The sequence below is a fragment of the Chenopodium album genome, chromosome 3 (assembly GCF_948465745.1).
Source record: "Chenopodium album chromosome 3, dcCheAlbu1.1, whole genome shotgun sequence".
NCBI classification, from domain to species: domain Eukaryota; kingdom Viridiplantae; phylum Streptophyta; class Magnoliopsida; order Caryophyllales; family Amaranthaceae; genus Chenopodium; species Chenopodium album.
Window position 1 is genome coordinate 62,877,242 of NC_137836.1, and position 16,011 is coordinate 62,893,252.

Sequence of the window (16,011 nt, forward strand, 5' to 3'; positions counted from 1 at the left end):
AAGACTAAGTTAAGACCTCACGTATATGCATTAAACTGAACAGGCTGTAGTATTTTAGTCATAACTTTTGATTTGTGACTCTGATTGGGATAAAACCAACTCCAAATTAAAGATAAAACTCGGGGCTACAGATCCATAGGCTCTATGACTTGTAATTCTTCCTAGAACTCCGGATATGACCAAAACAAGTTGACGCTTGTGCAGAATACGGGAATAAAAATCCGGGTTGATTTAAAGGAACTATGACTCGATTTTAGACATATTTTTTAGCTCTAATTAATTAATTAATTAATTAAACAAAGTCTTTTAGTCATTAATTAGTTTATTAAGTCTTAACACAAGTCAAACAAACGGTTAGGAAAAAAAAACACATAGAGTATTGTAGACACCCATTTGTGTCTCCCCAAAACCAAACCCGGTGATGAGTACCTTTCACGTCGAATCATAATCGAATGAAACGAAAGTGTGGAAAGGTCTAGTGTTGCGGAAAGTTTTATTTCTTTTCTTTTCTCTTCTCTCTGTTTTTGAAAACTTTATTTTAGGAAAACAGCCGATCCAGTTTGGTTGGTCCATGATATGGGTCCAATAGTGGTGTAGTTGGATGGGGCTTGCAAAGACCTTTCCAACGATATATTATAAGCCCAATTCCAATGAATATTGAGGAAGTTATGGCCAATTTACTAGACTGGGCCCGGTTTGAGTTTTAAGTACGGCCCAATGATCTAGGGGAGGGCCTAATATGATTTATCATTCCTAATGTAATTAGGAATGGTTTTGGTCTTCTAGAACATTCTAGAAGGTCTTATCATTCTTAATTTAATTAGGATTCTTTAGAGTTTTAATTAGATCAAATAGCATTTTCGACTGAAATTATATTATTTTATCTTCCAGTACGGTAAAATTATCAGATTTTCGAAAACGTGTTAAAAGCCGGTTTGGCGTCCAACTCCAGGCCTTGGCGCCTGGAACCAGGATTGGCGCCAGACGCCAGCCATTGGCGTCTGGCGCTAGCCACTGGTCCTGGCGCCAATGAGCCAGGGCTGGCGCCAATTTGGTTCTGTGATCTTCAGACTCTGTTTTGATAAATTATCTTTTTTGGCCGATTTTCTTTATAAATATCGTATCAAAAATTCCGTTTTGATTCACGAATCAATCTACAATCTACAATCAACAATCATCAACATTCACTAATTCTCCTTATTCTTTATCATCATTCATCTCATTCACCGAATTCTCTTTATTCATCATCTTTCTTTCATCAATTCTCAATGGCATTATTCTTTTAGCATTCTTTCTTTCTTTTTTAAACTTTGGTTTTCATACAAAATTCCGCATTCATTAGATCTAGAAACACCTAGCCATATTCGAAGTTGCCTTCGCCCTAGACGTGAAAGGTTTTAATTTCTGAGGGTTTGGTCCCTAATCTCTCTTTCAATTATTTAATTTAATTTCTTTGATTTATTATTTTCCTTGAAGTTACTAACATGTGTATTTTGTTATTAGAAAGAGGTACGAGGCATCCAAGTAAGTATTTTAATTGTTTTTATGATGTAGACATCATGTTTAGATTATGATATTCCTAGTATCATGTCTAGGGTGTTTTTAATATCAAGTATGATTAAAAGTATGATGCTTCCTATGTTCTTTCTAATATTTATGGTTATGATTGATGATGATTATTTATTATGTTGCTTGATTTGCATATTATTGTATATTGTTATTGCTTGATCACCTTTTATTGCAGGTTAAAGGGAATTGGTATTTGCAATCACGCTTAATAAGATAATTAATAATCTTGTTAGGTTAATTGTGATTATAATTCAAGTGATCGCCAATAATAGTTTATTTGTGCATTAATGTTCAACCAACATAGATTAAACAGGTTTAGGGTTAATCCTATTGATTGTATGTTAGTCAGAAAGCGCACATGAATACGAGCAGAATAAAGTAGAGGCCTATTATTAGGGCTGGTTCAATCTCTTTTAGGTTGGATTTGTACCTTCATCCCCGGACCCTTATTTGGTTCATGACCTTATGGAGTTGACAATCTCTTGGATCGTTAAGGGGTGTAACCTTCACCTCGTTATGACACCGCATTTGATCGGCTAAATGCAAAAGGTCTTATAACTCCCATTGGACCATTTGGAGATCCACCAGTCGAGAAAAGGTCGCCTAATTGGAACCCCAATGCACATTGCAAGTATCATCAAGGTAGGGGCCATTCTACTGAAAGCTGTTGGAAACTTAAGGAAGCTATCCAAGACCTGATTGACGGTAATAAGCTGTCGTTGCCTCCTGCCAGTAAGAAACCGAGTATTGATAATGCACCTCTAGCTCACACATTGGTTATCTCCGATGAAAAAAGCGAAGTCGACCCCTCATCTCTCATTAAGCCTGTCAAAGTGACCGAAGAAGAAGAAGAAGAGATCTTTTTCGATGTCGAGGATAATCCTCCAGAACTAGCAAATGAGGTAGAGATACGAATACTCACACTATATCTGAGGGAGACATCACAACTGTTACATGAAACTCTCAAAATTCTGAATGAACTTCGCAAGGAATATAATCAAGAACCTAAGAGAGAATTCACACCAGTAAAAACGACTTATGAGGCAAAATACTTTCCCTTACAAGTCACCGAAAGACCCAAGAAGAGCAATAAAATTTATACTCCAATTGGGATCCCGTATGCACAAATGTTTAAAATGCTCTCCGAGAGTGGCAAGGTCAAACCTCTCGAACCGAGACCATTTGAATCATTAAAAAGAACAGATAGATATTACTGTCAAACCATCAGTCAGGAGGACACACCATAGAAAACTGCTTCAAATTCAAGGATTTGGTGCAGAAAATGATTGATAGAAAGGAATTAGTCCAAGTTCAACAAGAAGAGGATATAAATGTTAATGGAGTATGGGACAGTGATGAAGAAGATGTCTATCTAAAAGACATATTAGAACCTTCACCTTCCATATCATACACCACAGACGACATTTGGGCTGAAGAAGATACATCAATAGACGTCCTCACAAGATCCGGGAGAATACAACCTCCTGTTTCAACGCAACCCATGCCTACCGTACAACAAGTTCCCATACCTATCATCGAGGACAATGACATTGTTAAACAATTCAAGAAGACAAAAGTTGAGATGAATGTATGGAAGCTTCTAGCAACATCTCGAGAACATAGGTTGGCTGTGATGAATGCTTTGGATAAAATTGGGATCGATTCTGACACCACTCTTGAGGGACTGGTTAACTTCCTCACGAGTGATCTCCCTAGTCCAATTAATCTAATCACGTTCTCTGATAAAGATTTACCCCCGGAAGGTGACAAGCACTACAAAGCGTTAAACCTCACAGTAGTCTGCAAGAGAATGAATGTTCCCATGACACTTGTAGACAATGGATCGGCTATTAACGTCTGTCCACTTAGGACTGCGAGGATGCTCGGCATAAAGAATAAGGATTTAACTCCGTCTACTCAAGGAATAAGAGCTTACGATAATACTCGACGTCAAGCTCTTGGCAAAATAACCCTAAATGTGACGGCAGGAGTAATAGAACATGCTACTACTTTTCAAGTGGTAGACATCAAAGCCTCATTCAATCTGTTGTTAGGACGCCCTTGGCTCCATGATCTAAAGGCCGTCCCTTCATCTCTCCACCAACAAGTGAAAGCTATAGTTGGAGGAATTCCCATCACCATTGATGCTTCACCAATGAGGATCAAGTCAATAGATAATCCAATCATCAACGTGGAGCACGACGAAGATGATGAAGACCTATGGGGCTTTAACGAAGAAGTCTCCTTAATCCAAGAGGATGAAAGGACATCTCTTTGCCACGACCCCCATTCCAACATGATTATCAACACTATGCTGAAAAAACAAGGACACTTCCCTGGGATGACCTTAGGAAAGAAAAAGGGGATAGCAAAATCAATAGAGTCACCTGGCCTCCCTAAACTAGATACTTTCGGACTTGGTTTCGAACCGACTCGGAAAGATCTCAAGCGAGCCCAGGACAAATTAAAAGCACGTAGGGACGCTCGTATTCAAAAGAAAGCTATTCCCATGGATCAGTACCCTCTTACGCTTAATGGTCAGTTTATAAAGGAAGGAGAGGACTATCCATGCTATGAATTTCCTGAACCATTTGTTGTAAATGGCATACGACAACCAGGATTCGAGATTTTCTTGGATTGCTATTTCACTGATGAAATCCCAATTCCCGTCCATAAGGAGAAAGCACCTCCATGCTTTGACTTTAACGTCATGGGATTACTGTTTGGGCGAGAAAAGAATGAGCCAGTTTATGAGGAAGACAACTCCTCACTCATTCAAATGGTCCTACAAAGTGAAAACTTCGATCCCTCGAAGCTAATTACTCTAGCTGAAGGATTACTGCAAGGGTGGCGCAAGACTATTAGGGTGATTACTCCAAGTGGGAGGAAGATATCAATCACGACAGGACAAGGGCCAATGTTTGAAGAATCGTCAGGGTCAGAGTCAGAGTCTGAGTAAGAGTCTTTCCCTTTAGAATCTTCTAAGTCTTTAGTTATAACGCCTTCCCTTCTTGTTTCTTCTCCTAGGATAGTTAGTGATCTAGTCCCTAAGGACATATCACTCTTTGATGTAATGATCTCAGAGTATAATAATATCGCTCTTTCTCCTTACTTCTCGTGTTCTTCCCTAACCCAAGATGACGAACATTGCTTAGCTAACGATGAAAAAGATAAAGAATTTATTAAAGCAATGGAAACACTTGAAAAGAAAACACCAGTAATTGAAGAGACTGAAACAGTTGACATCTCAAATGATTCAACTCATAAAAGAGAAGTTAAAATCGGACTAACATTAAATAAACAAGAAAGAACCGATTTAATTAACTTGCTTAAAGAATTTATCGATGTATTTGCTTGGTCATATGAAGATATGCCAGGCATTAACAGAGAAATAGCTCAACACACTATACCATTAATTCCCGGAATGAAACCTGTAAAACAAAAGCTACGTCGAATGAAACCCGACGTAGCACTTAAAATAAAAGAAGAAGTTCAAAAACAAATAACTGCAGGTTTCATCAAGGTATCCAAATACCCTTAATGGGTCACTAACGTCGTCCCAGTACCAAAGAAAGATGGAAGGGTAAGGATGTGTGTCGACTATCGAGATCTAAATAAGGCAAGTCCAAAGGACGACTTCCCTTTGCCACACATCGATATTCTGGTAGACAACACAGCAAATCACGCGCTCCTCTCATTCATGGATGGATACGCAGGGTACAATCAGATTCTCATGGCGGAAGAAGACATGGAGAAAACAACTTTTATCACACCATGGGGCACTTACTGTTACACGGTAATGCCATTTGGGTTGAAAAACGCAGGTGCTACTTACCAACGTGCAGCAACTGCCTTGCTTCATGACATGATGCACAAAGAAGTCGAGGTATATGTAGACGACATGATTGTAAAATCAAAAGACTGTCCAGGCCATCAAGTAGCCTTAAGGAAATTTTTCGAAAGACTAAGAAAATATAATATGAGGTTAAATCCCTCAAAATGCGCTTTTGGAGTAACCTCAGGCAAGCTCTTGGGATACGTCATAAGCTCTAGAGGAATAGAGATAGATCCAACCAAGATTAAAGCAATCATGACAATGCCACCGCCCAAGACCGAGAAACAGATTCGAGGATTCATTGGCCGGTTACAATACATAAGTAGGTTCATATCAAAATTAACAACGATATGTGAACCAATCTTCAAAAAGCTCAAGAAGAATATACCAGTAATATGGGATGACGAGTGTCAAAAAGCCTTTGACCGGATCAAAGCCTACCTCGCAAATCCTCCCGTATTAGCGCCAGCACTTCCTGGAATACCTCTCAGGTTATATTTGACGGTTACCAAAGAGACAATGGGAGCCATGCTAGCACAAGAGGTAGAAAACAAAGAGAATGTAATCTATTACTTAAGTAAGAAAATGCTCGAATACGAAAAAAGCTATACACCACTCGAGAAATTGTGCCTCGCTTTGGTGTGGGCCACAACTAAGTTGAGACATTACATGTTGGTGCATACCGTTTTCGTGGTATCTCGATTGGATCCACTCAAATACTTGTTCGAGAAATCAACGCTCAATGGACGTATTTCAAGATGGATAGTCAACTTAGCCCAGTTCGATGTACGGTTTATGCCACAAAAAGCTATTAAAGGATCTGTGGTGTCAAACTTTCTGGCAGACTTTCCAATAGAAGACTCGACACCAATACAGGACAGTGAATTTCCAGATGAAGATTTGATGGTCACTGAAGATGATACTTGGACCTTGTACTTTGACGGAGCCTCAAACCAAAAGGGATGTGGTGTCGGAGTGCTACTAGTATCACCTAAAGAAGAACACGTCCCAATCTCAATAAAGCTTGATTTCGACGTTACCAACAATGCTGCTGAATATGAAGCATGTGTGGTAGGCCTTGAAACAGCCTTGGCATTGGGAGTAAAGAAGTTAAGGATATTCGGAGATTCCTCTCTAATCATCAATCAAATATCTAAAAGGTGGAAAGTTAGGAGCGAAAGCCTAGCTCCTTACCAAACTTATCTGGAAACTCTTACCGATCAGTTAGAGAAGGTAGAATACACATATCTACCAAGAGAAGAAAACCAATTCGCTGATGCCTTGGCAAGACTAGCCTCAATGGTTAGGATTCCCATGGATATCGAAAAAATGCCTCTAACTATCGAAAAAAGGCACAAACCAGCATATATACAGGCTATAGAAGACGACAACCCAATCCAAGACGAAGATGAAGAATGAGAAGAAGAACCATGGTACACAGACATTCTCAACTATGTCACCAATGGAGAATACCCTCCTCATGCTGACAAAAGAGCAAAACGAGCCTTGAGACTTTTGGCTTCTCAATATGTACTCATAGATAACGAGCTACATAAAAGGGTACCTAAAGGTCGAGCTCTCCTATGCGTGGGGAAGGTAGATGCACAAAGAATAATGAGAATGGTCTACGAAGGAATCTGTGGAACTCATATGAATGGCAAAATGTTAGTCCAGAAAATAATGCGAGAAGGGTATTATTGGACTACCATGAATAGGGATTGCCATCAATATGTAAAAATATGCCCTAAGTGTCAAATTTATGCCAATTTACAACACGTTCCACCATCTTTGCTCTACTTCTACACATCACCATGGCCATTCTCTACATGGGGAATTGACATAATTGGAAAGATCGCTCCTCCAGGGACAGGAGGCCATGAATTTATTCTAGTAGCGATTGATTACTTTACGAAGTGGGTTGAAGCGCAATCATATGCTAAACTCACCGCAAAACATGTAGCACTTTTTATCGAAAGAAATATCATTTGTCGATATGGAGTCCCACATGAAATGATAAGTGACAATGGAACTCACTTTCAAGCCGAATGTGAAGAATTGCTACATAAATATGGTATCCAACATCATCATTCGTCCCCTTATAGACCTCAAGCAAACGGAGCAGTCGAGGCAGCTAATAAAAATTTAAAGACTATCATCGAGAAAATGACAGAAAATTACAAGGATTGGCCTGACAAGCTTCACTTTGCATTGTGGGGTTATCGCACGTCAATCCGTACGTCAACAAGAAATACACCATTTTCTTTGGTATATGGAATGGATGCCGTACAACCTGTCGAATTAGAAATACCATCTCTACGTATTGCGCTAGAAAGTAAACTCGATGAAGTCGAATGGACTAAGGCACGATATGAAGAATTGATCCTACTCGACGAAAAACGACTAGAAGCTTTACATCACACTCAGTGTTATCAAACTCGTATGGCTAGACTTTTTAATAAGAAGGTCAAGACAAGAAATATCAATATAGGAGATTTGGTATTAAAGGCACTAAGGAAAAATGTTTTAGATCCAAGGGGAAAGTTCAGACCTAATTGGTCTGGCCCCTACATTGTCAAAACAATCCTGTCAGGTGGTGCAGCAAAATTAACTGACATGGATGGCAATGAATTCTCAAACATGACCAATCTTGACCAACTTAAAAAATACTACCCATAATTACTTGAGTAGGACACTCAAGAGAGCTACGTTCGGCCTGATTCCTTAGGAAAGGATACGTAGGCAACCCATTACGGGTGCGCCACTTTATTTTTCAACATCTCCGCATTCCAGAATCAACAAAAAGTCAAAAAAAAAGTCGGAAAAGCAACTGGCGTCGCAGAACAGAGCCTGGCGCCAGAAAAAGGCAATTAGCGCCAGACGACAGTATTGGCGCCTGGCGCCAGACATCAATATCCGGCGCCAATTTGCAATTATTGACGCCAATTCAGTAATAAAATCTGGGCGAATTTCGGTGTTTTTCGGAAAATTTTCGACTTCCGTACTCGAAGAATTTCTGGAAAATCAATTTTTTTCGGTTTTTCATTGCTTTAATAAAACAAATTTAAAGTAACAATTTAATTGAAAGCTGAAATTTCATTAATAAAATAAAATTGCATTGTTAATGGAATTTAAATAAAGCTGAAATAAATTAACTTTAAATAAAAACTAAGAATCTAATAAATCGAAAGCTAAACAATGTTCTAATCTTTCTTCTCCTTCTTTGCTCTTTTCCAATTCTTTTCTACCTCCTCCTCTTCATCCATTATTTTGGCTAGTAGGCATCCTTTAGAGGACCTACATTCAATCTTAGAATGGATTGTTTCCCCTTCCGCTAGCACCCCATGCTTCTTTTCCACCCAAACCTTTTTGTCTGTAATGGTAGCTTTCCTTTTCCCCTTGTCTTTAGTAGAATTCTTCTTCTTAGGCATTATAGGTGTCTTGAACTCAATTCTTGCACCTAAGCGTTCCTTGGCCGGTGTCACCCTGTCACCTAGACAATTCTTCACATCAGTCCTACCCTGATCAATTGAAGACTTCTTCAGCAACCACTTCTTTACATCATTTGGCAAAGAAGGGGGAACCTTTTGGGTAATCACTTCCCATAAAGGTCTAGCGCTCCAGTACGTGTCAAATTTATCTACCTCTTGAGATATGGGATACTCATAGGGAGGACGAAGATCCCCGGAAGGAATATTTTGAAGCAAGCCATATTGTCTCTTTACTCTGCAGGGATAATAATATGTCATGAGAGACAAGCTTGGAAGACGGCAGAAAGGTTGCTTGTTAACACCAACCATCCTTTTTATTTTCCACCATGGGATGACCCACTTGATAGCAAAGTCACGTGATTCAAAGACTTTCTTCCACCCATGGCGCCCAATTTTAGGGATGCGCTTCTTTCTTCTCACAAAGCAAGTGGGCGTATAACTTTCAATGTCGTCCGGAGGGCTAATTAATCCTAGCCTTTCCATTAGCCACATCTGAAAAAAAAAAAAAAAAAAAAAAAAAAAAAGGAAAAGTTAGGAATACGGATAAATCAATATTACAATACAAAACTATATTTTTTAATTTCTGTAATTAAAAATATTATTTTTCTACCTGTAATAAAATTGGAGAACCGCGAAGAGGTGCTTTTGGGTCCCTTTTCAACTCATCTAGACCAATCATAGTCTCTCCAACTATTAAAGGCATCGGATTTCTCCCTGATTCGATTTGTTCTAGCACAGTGGTTATAATTGATCGACCCTCATTAATTTTACCACTACTAAGACAATATTGATTAAGCATGCAGAATAAGAACGCCCTTCTTCTATATATGTGAAGAGATTCAGAAAGCGGTTTATCAAAATAATAGCGTGCGAATTCCTTTAAGTTCACCACGTTGCCATTCACTATCTTTGACAAATCCCTTTCCTTCAAATTAAAGAAGCGCTCAAAATCCTTATAGTAATATGCATCTACTCTAGGGATCACCACCAGGTCTATTGCAGGGAAGCTTAAAATAGCACCAAATTCCTCTGGCAAAGGGCTAATTTCATCATACCCTATTCTAAAACAATGTGTGTCAATGTTCCAATATTCTAAAGCGGTATGAATAAAGTCTATGTCTAGATCTACCCCTTTAATGCCATATATTCCCCCCAAGTGAAATAAATCCAATTCTTTTCTTTCTCTAACATTGAGAGATCGACACCACTCATGAGAATATTGGGTGAAGGTTTTAGTGGCTAAAGACATGATTACTATTTTTTTCTAAAGAGAAGAATAATTTTTTCGCTGGAATTATGTGAATAATCGACTGAGCAGGGGGCTATTTATGCACAAATTGCGAGGAATTTCAACCTGACTGGTATACGTAGTCAGCGTCAATTGGCGTCACACACCCGAAATTGGCGTCACCCATCTGCTCTTGGCGCCACACGCTAGCAATAGCGCCTGGCGCCACGCGCCACAGGCTGACGCCAGCTGGCGCCAAGTCAGCAGGACAGCCGCGCGTGCTCAGTTTGCGTTTTGATATTAAATTGGAGTCGGTTAATGATTTTATGGCCCCGTTTTAATTTCTTCTAAATATCTCTCTATCCTTTTTCTTAATTAATTAAATATAGCAATTATGTTTAGTTAATTTTCTATTGTTTATTCTTTTTTTGGATTTTTTATTAACATTCAAAAATCAGCCTTTCTCTCCGTTTTATTTTCCCTTTTTATTTTTTCTTTTTGGGGGAGAGAGTCGGATAATACCCTCCATCAATAATAAAAATGACGGAATTTTTTTGCGCAAAATTGTTATCACATTTGCACACACTAACATACACTAACATAATAATAATACATAATAATAGATTTACAGAACAAAGTGTCTAAATAACAAGTCAAAGGCAAAGTTCTATAAAAAGTCAAAATAAAATGCATATACAGAAATAAACTACGGCGCCGGAGGACGTAGGCCCATCATGTCATAAAACTGCGCCGTCCGAGGAGTCACCTCTCCACCAGCTCCAGCCTGCAAAAAGAAATCGGCTGACCCTGCAAAAAGAAATAAATCAGAAACAAGGTGAAAATTGAAGCATAGTGCAGAAACAATAAGTAAAGAAAAGTTACCTCTCGGACAGCGTCGTCTCGACGACAGGTAGCTGCGTTCCTCATCCGGACGAGTTGGCTCCGGAAGGCATCTATGCATCGTGCCATAGCCGAAACCACCTCGCGTGAGAACTGTCAAGGAAAGTTAAGTCAGTAAAAATGCATGATAACTGAATACAAGATTCTGGATTAGAGCTAAACTTACTCTGGTCTGATGACGAGGAATCGACCACTCCACGAAGCGCTCACCCTCAGGAGCCGGAGAAATCATCTCCTCGATCGGCCCGTACATCCCCTGGTAGTGGATGGACATACGGGGTGGCACAAACTCAGTGGGACCATCCTGATAAAACAGAAAAAGAAATCAGTAAGGTATTACTTGGGGGCTACTCAGCGAAAAACAAAAGTCAAGAATCTTACCCTCACATCCTCGGCCGGCATGGGGGCTGGAGCTAACAAAGGAAGTAGCTCCTCAGCATAACTCCGCCCAAGGATCACATGGGACCGCCAAAGAGAACCAGGCTCCTCAGCCACGCTCGACAACTCCCTCTCATCGAACATGTGGCGTGGTGGAGGAGCAGGAACGACAAAGACATCGGAAGAGTGTTGTCTAGCAACTCTCTCTCCTAAATACGCAACTGCTCCGTAGGTCCCCAGAAAGTAACGGCGCTCAGCAGAGTACTGTGCGGCTAATCCAGGGACTGTCCAACCACCCCATGGCCGGTATACTACCTCAGGTCCCTATAAAATTACCAATCGGGTAAGAACATGAATAAAACATCGCAGAAGAGCAAGATAAGCACCAAAAATCATACCGAAATGATCCGACTCCGGACACGTGCAGTAGACAGGTCCACATGGTGGCCGCCCCAAGAGGCGCTCACCGGATACCCCCTCGGCGATGGTCTCGTCGGCGCAATGGAAGGAAAGTATTCATAGAACCAGATCTACAAAAGGCTAAAGCATGAGTAAATGCTAATTAAACATATAGGGCTAAATGTTATAGGGAATAATGTTTACCTCTACAACTTTCCAGAAAGCGGACAAAGCGACATTCGTCCTAAGAGACCGGTGGCGACACGAGTCCCTCAGTGCGCGAACGAAGTCAGTATAGGCCAAGCTGGCCCAGTCATAAGTCCCGATCTGCCGGAGATCGCGAACAGCAGGGAGATAGTAAAGCAATGCCCTACTACCCCTATCAGGGGAGAATGTCCCTGACAATAACATCAGCACGAAAATGCGCACCCGCTGCTCTTGGGTGGTCGCATCGTCATCAAGAGCCGCTACCAGCGTCGAGCGGCGAATCCCTCTAGCACTAAACTGAGTCGTCTCGACCTCAGCTCGGGCCCGAACAACAATCGGCCCCAGTAGTTCCTCGACCTCTGGAGAAAAGACGTCGATACCGCCGTCGAATGGCAGCGGCACAGAAGTGAACTCCAGTCCTGTGATAAGACTGAAGTCTGTAGGAGTGACCATCATCTCACCCCATGGAAAATGAAATGTGTTGGTGGTGTCCCAAAAGAACTCCACCAGAGCGCGTACTACGTGATGACCCCCGCTGGAGGCGACCATAGCCTCGGAGGCCTCAATTAGGGCAACCAACCCGCAAGACTCCCATAGGAGTCTCGTCTCTCGATCTCTGGCGATATGCATCCTATACAAATCACCGAGACCATCGCAGCCAGAGCCGTGATGTCGTGTCCTTCCCGACTCGGTTCCCCGTCTCACCCTCTCAGAAATGTGGTGGACAGGAGCAAAGAACAAGGTCTGCTCATCCCACTCTGGGAATTGACCAAGCGAAGTGGACGGTGTAGTGTCGTCTTCCACGGGCTCATGCTCCCGTCTAGTGTTTTGGGACCGTGAACCGGAGCCTCCTTGTCTAGCCATGCTACATTATGCAGAATCATCATAAATCAAGGTTCTATAGTATCTAAAGGTTTGCCTAGCCGCATGATACTATGTTCGCAAAAAACAGAGTACGTAGTACTAAAACAGAGCACAAATTCGAATTGAGCATGATAAGCATTTTTTCAAGCAATCAAACAATTTCTTGCAACACTATAGTGATTATTGTGACAAATTGAACAAGAATTGCTAGCAAAAACATCAAGAACAAGCCACATTGTTTTTCACGACCTTAGGAGGTCCAACAATGGCGGATTGCTCATTTCTTCGCCAAATTGAGTCAAACAAGTCTCAAATTACTCCCAAGGCAATATACAAACATAAACAAGCAATTTCATGGCATAAAACTTGATAAATAGAGCAAATTGAGCATTATAAGTTTCGAATTTTCATCAAATTCGTGAATGAACATGCCAATAATTCATAAAAACCGGTGCGAGTTGGAAGGAAACTTACATAGATCGGGAATATGGATGAAAAGAGCTTTGATTTGCAACAAATTTGAGCGAATTCGGTTGAGAAACGAATGAGCAACGATCAATTGAAGTTTCGACTTCTTTCGAGCAGCGTTCGCAACAAACCAGAGCACGAAATGAACTGAAACGGGAATTTAAAGTGATTCCCGTGCTGGCGCCAGTCCCTAGGCATTGGCGTCACATTATGTTCTTGGCGCCAGATGCCAATTTCAGCGCATGGCGCTAATGCGAAAGGTTGGCGCTGATCTATTTTCAGCGACGCCAAAGCAGCCAGCCACCTTCTAGGGTTGTGCTAGCCTTCTGCAATATATTTTAGGTTCCTTGGTACGCCAGTTAGCCCCTCTGAGCAATTTGACATGATTAGGTAATCGGCTTGATTACATGAAGTGATCGACCTGATGAAAAGATCGTCTCACTAAGCTTAAAGCGCCTAAGCATTGGCTCATTAGCAAAAGGCACCGACATACAGGTTCATTAGCAAAAGGCACCGACATACAGGTTCATTAGCAAAAGGGCACCGACATATAGGTTCAAGAGCAAAGAGCGCCGACGTACAGGCATAGCAAAAAAAGCAAAGTTCAGGCGAACTTTTAAAGATCGACGGGCGTGGATCTTCGGTATTTTCCTTTGGGAGATTATCGCATCAAATGAGGATGACTTCAAGAGAAGATGTCTTCGGCATCATTCCCTAGCTTGCGGAAAGTTGTCACAGACAACTGAAGGTAATTTCGGGCGAAATTGTCTTCGATCATATTTCCTAAGGCATGGAATGTGATCATAATGCGGATGAGAATTATTTCAAGAGAAATAATTTTCGATAGTATTCCCTTGGACGTGGAATATTATCACAGCGGAGAGGATAGTTTCAGGCGAAGCAATCTTCTAATTTGGAAGCAGTTACAAGGCGTAGCGGTTTTCAAGCGGGATGACATTCTCTAGCTTGCAGGAGGTCATCAAAACAGCAAAGCAAATCGGTTACTTTCAGAGACGTGTGCTCGACGGTGCAAGATACGCGTTTCTTAACTCTCTTATCTGTTTAACTAACATTGTTTTGCAGGTATCGGCGTTATAAGATTGATTTAGGATCGCAGAACGTTCTGAATCATTCTCCGTCCCTATCGATACTTTGACTTTCGTTTTCGAAACATGCGTTTCTCCAAACTCAGTCAAAGTGGGGGCTTCTGTAGACACCCATTTGTGTCTCCCCAAAACCAAACCCGGTGATGAGTACCTTTCACGTCGAATCATAATCGAATGAAACGAAAGTGTGGAAAGGTCTAGTGTTGCGGAAAGTTTTATTTCTTTTCTTTTCTCTTCTCTCTGTTTTTGAAAACTTTATTTTAGGAAAACAGCCGATCCATTTTGGTTGGTCCATGATATGGGTCCAATAGTGGTGTAGTTGGATGGGGCTTGCAAAGACCTTTCCAATGATATATTATAAGCCCAATTCCAATGAATATTGAGGAAGTTATGACCAATTTACTAGACTGGGCCCGGTTTGAGTTTTAAGTACAGCCCAATGATCTAGGGGAGGGCCTAATATGATTTATCATTCCTAATGTAATTAGGAATGGTTTTGGTCTTCTAGAACATTCTAGAAGGTCTTATCATTCTTAATTCAATTAGGATTCTTTAGAGTTTTAATTAGATCAAATAGCATTTTCGACTGAAATTATATTATTTTATCTTCCAGTACGGTAAAATTATCAGATTTTCGAAAACGTGTTAAAAGCCGGTTTGGCGTCCAACTCCAGGCCTTGGCGCCTGGAACCAGGATTGGCGCCAGACGCCAGCCATTGGCGTCTGGCGCTAGCCACTGGTCCTGGCGCCAATGAGCCAGGGCTGGCGCCAATTTGGTTATGTGATCTTCAGACTCTGTTTTGATAAATTATCTTTTTTGGCCGATTTTCTTTATAAATATCGTATCAAAAATTCCGTTTTGATTCACGAATCAATCTACAATCAACAATCATCAACATTCACTAATTCTCCTTATTCTTTATCATCATTCATCTCATTCACCGAATTCTCTTTATTCATCATCTTTCTTTCATCAATTCTCAATGGCATTAATCTTTTAGCATTCTTTCTTTCTTTTCTAAACTTTGGTTTTCATACAAAATTCCGCATTCATTAGATCTAGAAACACCTAGCCATATTCGAAGTTGCCTTCGCCCTAGACGTGAAAGGTTTTAATTTCTGAGGGTTTGGTCCCAAATCTCTCTTTCAATTATTTAATTTAATTGCTTTGATTTATTATTTTCCTTGAAGTTACTAACGTGTGTATTTTGTTATTAGAAAGAGGTACGAGGCATCCAAGTAAGTATTTTAATTGTTTTTATGATGTAGACATCATGTTTAGATTATGATATTCCTAGTATCATGTCTAGGGTGTTTTTAATATCAAGTATGATTAAAAGTATGATGCTTCCTATGTTCTTTCTAATATTTATGATTATGATTGATGATGATTATTTATTATGTTGCTTGATATGCATATTATTGTATATTGTTATTGCTTGATCACCTTTTATTGCAGGTTAAAGGGAATTGGTATTTGCAATCACGCTTAATAAGATAATTAATAATCTTGTTAGGTTAATTGTGATTATAATTCAAGTGATCGCCAATAATAGTTTATTTGTGCAT